The sequence below is a fragment of the Barbatula barbatula genome (assembly GCF_947034865.1).
Source record: "Barbatula barbatula genome assembly, chromosome: 7".
Classification (NCBI taxonomy): Eukaryota; Metazoa; Chordata; class Actinopteri; order Cypriniformes; family Nemacheilidae; genus Barbatula; species Barbatula barbatula.
In genome coordinates this window covers 2,140,240-2,150,462 of record NC_136770.1, presented here as the reverse complement: position 1 = coordinate 2,150,462, position 10,223 = coordinate 2,140,240, and positions in this window count along the sequence as shown.

The window sequence follows — 10,223 nt, the reverse complement described above, 5'->3', positions numbered from 1 at the left end:
ATGGAGACTGGAGACGATGGAGACTGGAGACGATGGAGACTGGAGACGATGGAGACTGGAGACGATGGAGACTGGAGACGATGGAGACTGGAGACGATGGAGACTGGAGACGATGGAGACTGGAGACGATGGAGACTGGAGACGATGGAGACTGGAGACGATGGAGACTGGAGACGATGGAGACTGGAGACGATGGAGACTGGAGACGATGGAGACTGGAGACGAGATATACGTTGGTTTCGGGTAGCAGGTAAGTAACATCAGGGAGTCCTTGAGGCTTGTGTGATACAAACGAGACCGGACAGTGACTGAGTGTTTGCTTTGGGTATAAGTAGAGGTGGTGATGAGGTGATGATGAACTGCAGGTGTGGATGATTAATACTCCGGTGAAGTGGTGCGTGGTGCTTGTGAGTGGGTGGAGACTGGCGTGCTTGTAACAGTATCATCTGCTCCTAAACTCTTTTGAACTTTTAAAACAGTAAACAACCTTTCACATCACAGTTCAACAAGACAGGCAAGGGTTAAACATTTTAGTGCAATATAAACATTTGGAAATCTGTCAATTTATCTCAATTAGACAAGACAAAAAGAAATGCTTAATAATCTGACAAAATACACAATTTGAATCCTATATAATGGGGAAGAGCATGTTTAAATTTGAAATGCTTGATTTCATTTGGCAAACAGATCTTACACAAGCATTTTGTAGAGCATAGACTCGACGAGCGGTTCAGATGCCGGTTAGACTCGAGACCCATCACAGCTTCCCTCAATGGTCGCACTCGCAGCAGAATCCGGGTCTTCGGTTGAAGATGCTGCTGGGGCTCTTCGCTCTCGGGGCTGTGAACATTGGCTAGAGCCGGCAGTGAAGAAATGTTCTGGCTAGCTGAGCTGTTCTCGTTGACGGATGGTGCCTTAGCAGACTAGTTGCTAACGTTTACTAGCGTAAAGAAATTGCCTATTTTCGGTATATATTTTTAATTTTCTGCGTTCCTGATATCCTTCTCTCTTTTAAATTTCCGATTAGCGCTCCCACTTAGCTACTTCGTGTTTGCATTTTTTGAGTTGTGTTGTGTTGTAGCGCTTGCCGTCACGCGACCGGCTCAGTGCACGTTGATTGGTGTTACCGCCCGTGGGGCCCTTTAGAGGTGGGGGCCCCTGGGCAATTGCCCAATTGCCCATATGGTTAATCCGGCCCTGAGAGCAAGGCACACACTCCTTATTGTGCGGCAAATTGTGGCCTCGTTCAGCTGTTCTGTATCAGTATCTCCATTAAAAAAAACTTATTTGAAAAGCATTTGAGCAGATCTTTCCATTCTGGGGACAGAACGGATGACAAACCACATGAGAAATGACAGCTTCACATTTAGTAAAAACTAACTCGTTTAGTAATTCATTATATGAATACTGAGCCAAAGAACTGTCTGTGTTCGTTGTTCCAGCAATCTGGTAAAAGATAGTCTAGACAGTCCTGGAGCAGTCAGCTTCATGTGTTCATGTGAGATTAAAGGGGTGATTCGCCGGAAATATGTGTTTTTCTTTGTCTTTGGTGTGTTATAAGTTGCCCATGCATGTATAAGACACGTAAAATTGCAAAAATAAAAAGTGTTGGAACAAAAGATGTATTTTATTTAGAAGCGAATGCTCACCCAGACCTGCCTGAAATGCCTTGTGTAACCACACCCCCACAAATCTACGTCAGCTCGTGGTATGATTTAACTAAGACCGCCCAAAAACCACAGCAAAGACATAGCCTGAGGGAGCAGCTCTTAATACAAACAGGAAATATATATGCAGTCTTAGAAAAAGTTAATAAATAAATTAAATTAAGAAATGACAACATGACATAAGGGGAGAATTCCGTTATTGTTCAGCTATTAACCTCAGTTGGGAAGTATTTTAGGGTATCATATATTTTTTGTGCTTTAGGACCTTTCAACATTTTTAAAGACTTAATATACAGTTTAAATTCATTAAAAACAAACAAATTTGGGAGATGATTTCACAATTCTACATACGTGGATGAAGACTTCAGAGCTCATCACCCTTGCTTTGCAATGACAATCCAAATGTTATATCGTCCCTAGAGAAAGAGGTTGGGAATGAAGACATCTGTTGCTTGACCCATTTATATACATCACACCAAAATGTCTGTGTCACATTACATGAGAAAAACACATGGTCCGTAGTTTCATCATCATTTTCACAGAATGTACATGTATTATCATCTATACCAAAGCGAAGACTCTTGCAAATAATTTTTTTAGATTAGATTTTTAGATTCAACTTTATTGTCATTACACATATACAAGTACAGTGTAACGAAATGTAGTTTAGGTCTAACCAGAAGTGCAGTTAGCAAGTGCAGGATATACAGTTAGAATAAATACAGAATACAATATGAAAAATATAATACAGTGGTTATGGACTATAAAAATATTTTGCAGTAGGTGTGTTCTATGAAAATATGACAATAACTATGAACAATATATACAGATGACTATATACTATGAACATTAATGTACAGGTGGATATGAACAGATAATAATTTAGACTAAAATAGTGCAAGTGACTTAGGTATGCATAAATTATTGACATTAGCTATTAAAGTTGCAGTGCAATAGGTGAGTTAATGCAGTTGTAGAAGTTGATGCAGTTATTAGAGTTACGGTGCAGTATACGAATTAATGTAGTTAATAGGTTGCAGTCCAGAAGATGAGTTAATGCAGTTAATAAGGTTACAGAGCAGTAGATTAGTTAATGCAGTTATTGAAGTTAATAGTGCAATAGATGACTAGATGCAGTTAATAGAATTACAGTGCAGTATATAGGTTAATGCAGTTATGGAAGTGGTCCATTAGTGCAAATGAGCATTCAGTTAAAGAGGGCTAAATATTGTTCATTACTTTGAAGTGTGTTTCTTTCACTTTAGGAGGTATAAGGAGTGTTAGATACATTGTTCTTAGTTTAGTGAATGAGTCTTTATCAAATTTTTGTAGGATGTTATTTTTATTTTGGCTTTTAGGGTAAAGATAATCAGTAAAACATTTTCTAATAAAGTCGTTTGTGCATTTTTTATCCAGAACAAAGATCCCTTGAATTGATAGTGGGGCCAATTGTGTAATATGCCCTAATGTTTCTTGTTAGAAGGACAAAACCTTGGGGTAGTGCTTTATGTCATTTAGAAAAGTCTAATTTTGAGGGTATGAAATTATGTTTGATTAAAAAATTGTATGGTTTTCCTACACTATTGGCACCACGCAGGCGATGAAACATTTAACGGCCAGGCGGCACAACTGGTGGCATAGTTTTTGTTTTGTAGGCTAACGATACATAGTTTATTGTATTTATGTTTTTAAATGTTACTTACGTTGCCATTACGATGTGTTTATGTGGTTGCCAATCCAAAATAATAGAGTTGTTACATGAACATAGATGATTTTGGTTACATGTGGAATAAAGTATTTTTATCGACTTCAAATCTTCAGTTTCCTCAAAACTCCATTTTGCGATTAATTGCTGTATAATGTCTATTTACCTTACCGTGTTCTGAGAACTGAGGTCAGTAGTATTGTCAAAGACCGTTTGTGTCGTTTTTTTAATTAAAATCTGATAATACTATCCATCCATCCATTTTCTTCCGCTTATCTGGGGCTGGGTCGCAGGGGCAGCAGTCTAAGCAGAGATGCCCAGATATCCTTCACCCTAGACACATTTCCGGGGAGACATCGAGGCATTCCCAGGCCAGCCTTGAGACATAGTCCCTCCAGCGTGTCCTAGGTCTTCCCCGGGGTCTCCTCCCGGTCGGACTCCTCCCTTCCGGGGAAGGCGTCCAGTAGGCATCCGGAACAGATGCCCAAGCCACCTCAGCTGACCCCTCTCGATGAGGAGGAGCAGCGGCTCTACTCCGAGCTCCTCTCGGGTGACCGAGCTTCTCACCCCATCTCTAAGGGATCGCCCAGCCACCCTGCGGAGGAAGCTCATTTCGGCCGCCTGTATCCGGGATCTTGTCCTTTCGGTCATGACCCAAAGCTCATGACCATAGGTGAGAGTAGGAACGTAGATTGACCAGTAAATCGAGAGCTTTTGCCACGACAGACCGGTACATCGACCGCATTACTGCAGAAGCTGCACCGATCCGTCTGTCAATCTCCCGTTCCATCCTTCCCTCACTCGTGAACAAGACCCCAAGATACTTAAACTCCTCCACTTGAGGCAAGAACTCTCCACCAACCTGAAGTGGGCAAGCCACCCTTTTCAGACTGAGGACCATGGCCTCGGATTTGGAGGTACTGATTTTTATTCCAGCCGCTTCACACTCGGCCGTGAGCCGTCCCAGTGCATGCTGAACGTCCTGGTTGGAAGGGACCAATATCAGGGGTCTATGTAGGGAACATAAGCTGTGGCCTAATGGTTAGAGTGTTGGGCTTGTGATCAGAAGGTTGCTGGTTCTAATCTCAGTGCCAGCAGGTCATGACTGAAGTGCCCTTGAGCAAGACACCTTACCCTGATTGCTCTGCAGTAATGTGTCACTGTAAAAAACTACTTGTAAGTCGCTTTGCATAAAACTACTTGTAAGTCGCTTTGCATAAAAGCGTCTGCCAAATGAATAAATGTAAAATGTAAATATATACAACATATCTTTAATGAATCATTTTTAAAGATATACAAAAATACATTTGTAGATATCTGAAAGTAATTTATTTCTAGTCAAATTACAATTGTAGATATCTTGAATTGGATTTTTGACTAGGCTAAACTTACAGTGCATTATACTAGAAAGGGCTCGACATTAACACTTGTCAGGGCAAGTGAATGTTTTGTATGGGCAAATGAGGGAGACTTTTACTTGCCCGTCTGGACAAGTAACATAACTTGAAAAATAATTGTGATACGGAAACTCGGTTTGGGCTAAGAATAATACGAATAGGTGCATTAGACAGAGTGCACAGAATCCTGTTATTTTCATGTGTCATCTGACTGTTATACGTGAATGAGGTGCACGGCTTAAAATATTACACGAGCGATGGTCCAGGATTTGTCTGAGGATACATGAGGATCTAAACTCATGAACTTCATCAAGAGTTTATTTCACAAGTATTTTACTGTTTGAGTGAAGCTATCGTTAACGTACAGCCCTGACACCAATACAAATCACTGCTTGCCTTTGTGCTATAGTTAATATTCTGTAGGTGGCGGCAGCAGATACTACATTTACATTTAGTCATTTAGCAGACGCTTTTATCCAAAGCCACTTACAAAGAGTTCAGGGAGAAATATGCGACATGTCTTAAAAGAGCAATAGAACATTAGGTGCTAATACAAAGTTACTATTTTCATACAAGGTGAAACACTTAAGCAAACTTGTCCATTCAGGTTTGAAGCTGCTTGACATGTTAATTGCTTAGTTTCATATCAAATCAGTTTGTGCAGTTCACTTTTCAGATAAGAGAACTGAAAATTTCTTATTGCGTTTGCCGTTCACATAAAAAATATTATGCTCCAAAAAATACCACACTGCCTGTTCTGAATGGTTTTGCTGGAAGTAAAGTTAAGTGGAGGAGCCTGATAAAAATGCTTGTTTAAACAAAAAGTCATCTGACAGACTTTGAGTGTTTTGCATCAGAATTCTTGATATGGATTGGAGAACATGGGAGGATTGAAAACAAATTCCACTATCAGCGCTGGCCTTTTGTTTTCATTGAACCCTGTTCTGACAAATCCATATTCTTTCAAATATACACTGTTAACGATTTGCTTGTATTTTTACAGTACGTTACTGGCAGCACGGTTGCCAGTAAGTTACTGTATTTTGATTTACAGTGCTGTACTGTAATAGATTACTACAGTACAAAAAATATTGCTGTATAGATACAACACAGTACTTTACTGTATTTTTACTATATTTATACTGCAATTTACTGTAATACCTATATTGACAAATTACTATTTAATTCGTATTGGCAATAATTACAAATATTATTATATATTTTAGCTAGTTTGGATATAAATCTGTAGTTATTAATATTATTATAAAATATTATAAAGCTGCTATACTATTATGAATCAAAAGGCAATCCAGGCAAATTTTTTATTGAATCATTTCATTGAAACAAAAAGTATTAAAACATTTAAAACAGTATTGAAGAATGATGTATTACACTAACAACATATAATGACTATGTACAGTAGTCAACATTTAAAGTGGATCAAAAAGGCGAGAACAATACCTATTCTTGTAACTTTTTTAACTCACTTCAAATGTTGACTACTATATATATTACAACATTTAAGTGAGCAAAAATATTCATACATTACATATCAAAACAAACAATAGCAACAAAGTGACAGGTGTCATCTAACACTGGCAAAGAAAACACTGGTCTGTAGTTAAAATGTTCCATTCAAACTGAGTGTCGTGTGTGAGAGAGAGTTGTGTGTGGGTGAGTGACAGTGTTGTGTGTGGCTGTGTAAGAGTGTTGTGTGTGGCTGTGTGAGAGTGTTGTATGTGTGAGAGAGTTGTGTGTGGCTGTGTAAGAGTGTTGTGTGTGGCTGTGTAAGAGTGTTGTGTGTGGCTGTGTGAGAGTGTTGTATGTGTGAGAGAGTTGTGTGTGGCTGTGTGAGAGAGTTGTGTGTGGCTGTGTGAGAGAGTTGTGTGGGGCTGTGTGAGAGAGTTGTGTGTGGCTGTGTGAGAGAGTTGTGTGTGGCTGTGTGAGAGTGTTGTGTGTGGCTGTGTGAGAGTGTTGTGTGGGGCTGTGTGAGAGAGTTGTGTGGGGCTGTGTGAGAGAGTTGTGTGTGGCTGTGTGAGAGAGTTGTGTGTGGCTGTGTGAGAGTGTGGTGTGTGGCTGTGTGAGAGTGTTGTGTGTGGCTGTGTGAGAGAGTTGTGTGTGGCTGTGTGAGAGAGTTGTGTGTGGCTGTGTGAGAGAGAGTTGTGTGTGGCTGTGTAAGAGTGTTGTGTGTGGCTGTGTGAGAGTGTTGTGTGTGGCTGTGTGAGAGAGAGTTGTGTGTGGCTGTGTGAGAGAGTTGTGTGTGGCTGTGTGAGAGAGTTGTGTGGGGCTGTGTGAGAGAGTTGTGTGTGGCTGTGTGAGAGAGTTGTGTGTGGCTGTGTGAGAGTGTTGTGTGTGGCTGTGTGAGATAGTTGTGTGTGGCTGTGTGAGAGAGTTGTGTGTGGCTGTGTGAGAGTGTTGTGTGTGGCTGTGTGAGAGAGAGTTGTGTGTGGCTGTGTGAGAGAGTTGTGTGGGGCTGTGTGAGAGAGTTGTGTGTGGCTGTGTGAGAGAGTTGTGTGTGGCTGTGTGAGAGTGTTGTGTGTGGCTGTGTGAGATAGTTGTGTGTGGCTGTGTGAGAGAGTTGTGTGGGGCTGTGTGAGAGAGTTGTGTGTGGCTGTGTGAGAGTGTTGTGTGTGGCTGTGTGAGATAGTTGTGTGTGGCTGTGTGAGAGTGTTGTGTGTGGCTGTGTGAGAGAGTTGTGTGTGGCTGTGTGAGAGAGTTGTGTGTGGCTGTGTGAGAGAGTTGTGTGTGGCTGTGTGAGAGTGTTGTGTGTGGCTGTGTGAGATAGTTGTGTGTGGCTGTGTGAGAGAGTTGTGTGGGGCTGTGTGAGAGAGTTGTGTGTGGCTGTGTGAGAGTGTTGTGTGTGGCTGTGTGAGATAGTTGTGTGTGGCTGTGTGAGAGAGTTGTGTGTGGCTGTGTGAGAGAGTTGTGTGGGGCTGTGTGAGAGTGTTGTGTGTGGCTGTGTGAGAGTGTTGTGTGTGGCTGTGTGAGAGTGTTGTGTGTGGCTGTGTGAGAGTGTTGTGTGGTGCTGTGTGAGAGTGTTTTGTGTGGCTGTGTGAGAGTGTTGTGTGTGGCTGTGTGAGAGTGTTGTGTGTGGCTGTGTGAGAGAGTTGTGTGTGGCTGTGAGAGAGAGTTGTGTGTGGCTGTGAGAGAGAGTTGTGTGTGGCTGTGAGAGAGAGTTGTGTGTGGCTGTGTGAGAGAGTTGTGTGTGGCTGTGTGAGAGTGTTGTGTGTGGCTGTGTGAGAGTGTTGTGTGTGGCTGTGTGAGAGAGAGTTGTGTGTGGCTGTGTGAGAGAGTTGTGTGTGGCTGTGTGAGAGTGTTGTGTGGTGCTGTGTGAGAGTGTTTTGTGTGGCTGTGTGAGAGTGTTGTGTGTGGCTGTGTGAGAGTGTTGTGTGTGGCTGTGTGAGAGTGTTGTGTGGTGCTGTGTGAGAGTGTTGTGTGTGGCTGTGTGAGAGTGTTGTGTGTGGCTGTGTGAGAGTGTTGTGTGTGGCTGTGTGAGAGTGTTGTGTGTGGCTGTGTGAGAGAGTTGTGTGTGGCTGTGTGAGAGAGTTGTGTGTGGCTGTGTGAGAGTGTTGTGTGTGGCTGTGTGAGAGTGTTGTGTCGTGCTGTGTGAGAGTGTTGTGTGTGGCTGTGTGAGAGTGTTGTGTGTGGCTGTGTGAGAGAGAGTTGTGTGTGGCTGTGTAAGAGTGTTGTGTGTGGCTGTGTGATAGTGTTGTGTTGTGTGTGGCTGTGTGAGAGTGTTGTGTGTGGCTGTGTGAGAGTGTTGTGTGTGGCTGTGTGAGAGAGTTGTGTGTGGCTGTGTGAGAGTGTTGTGTGTGGCTGTGTGAGAGAGTTGTGTGTGGCTGTGTGAGAGAGTTGTGTGTGGCTGTGTGAGAGAGAGTTGTGTGTGGCTGTGTGAGAGAGTTGTGTGTGGCTGTGTGAGAGAGTTGTGTGTGGCTGTGTGAGAGAGTTGTGTGTGGCTGTGTGAGAGAGTTGTGTGTGGCTGTGTGAGAGAGTTGTGTGTGGCTGTGTGAGAGTGTTGTGTGTGGCTGTGTGAGAGAGTTGTGTGTGGCTGTGTGAGAGAGTTGTGTGTGGCTGTGTGAGAGAGTTGTGTGGTGCTGTGTGAGAGTGTTGTGTGTGGCTGTGTGAGAGTGTTGTGTGTGGCTGTGTGAGAGAGAGTTGTGTGTGGCTGTGTAAGAGTGTTGTGTGTGGCTGTGTGAGAGTGTTGTGTGTGGCTGTGTGAGAGAGAGTTGTGTGTGGCTGTGTGAGAGAGTTGTGTGTGGCTGTGTGAGAGAGTTGTGTGGGGCTGTGTGAGAGTTGTGTGTGGCTGTGTGAGAGAGTTGTGTGTGGCTGTGTGAGAGTGTTGTGTGTGGCTGTGTGAGATAGTTGTGTGTGGCTGTGTGAGAGTGTTGTGTGGGGCTGTGTGAGAGAGTTGTGTGTGGCTGTGTGAGAGTGTTGTGTGTGGCTGTGTGAGAGAGAGTTGTGTGTGGCTGTGTGAGAGAGTTGTGTGGGGCTGTGTGAGAGAGTTGTGTGTGGCTGTGTGAGAGAGTTGTGTGTGGCTGTGTGAGAGTGTTGTGTGTGGCTGTGTGAGATAGTTGTGTGTGGCTGTGTGAGAGAGTTGTGTGGGGCTGTGTGAGAGAGTTGTGTGTGGCTGTGTGAGAGTGTTGTGTGTGGCTGTGTGAGATAGTTGTGTGTGGCTGTGTGAGAGTGTTGTGTGTGGCTGTGTGAGAGAGTTGTGTGTGGCTGTGTGAGAGAGTTGTGTGTGGCTGTGTGAGAGAGTTGTGTGTGGCTGTGTGAGAGAGTTGTGTGTGGCTGTGTGAGAGTGTTGTGTGGTGCTGTGTGAGAGTGTTGTGTGTGGCTGTGTGAGAGAGTTGTGTGTGGCTGTGTGAGAGTGTTGTGTGTGGCTGTGTGAGAGTGTTGTGTGTGGCTGTGTGAGAGAGAGTTGTGTGTGGCTGTGTGAGAGTGTTGTGTGTGGCTGTGTGAGAGTGTTGTGTGGTGCTGTGTGAGAGTGTTTTGTGTGGCTGTGTGAGAGTGTTGTGTGTGGCTGTGTGAGAGTGTTGTGTGTGGCTGTGTGAGAGTGTTGTGTGGTGCTGTGTGAGAGTGTTGTGTGTGGCTGTGTGAGAGTGTTGTGTGGTGCTGTGTGAGAGTGTTTTGTGTGGCTGTGTGAGAGTGTTGTGTGTGGCTGTGTGAGAGTGTTGTGTGTGGCTGTGTGAGAGAGTTGTGTGTGGCTGTGAGAGAGAGTTGTGTGTGGCTGTGAGAGAGAGTTGTGTGTGGCTGTGTGAGAGAGTTGTGTGTGGCTGTGTGAGAGTGTTGTGTGTGGCTGTGTGAGAGTGTTGTGTGTGGCTGTGTGAGAGAGAGTTGTGTGTGGCTGTGTGAGAGAGTTGTGTGTGGCTGTGTGAGAGTGTTGTGTGGTGCTGTGTGAGAGTGTTTTGTGTGGCTGTGTGAGAGTGTTGTGTGTGGCTGTGTGAGAGTGTTGTG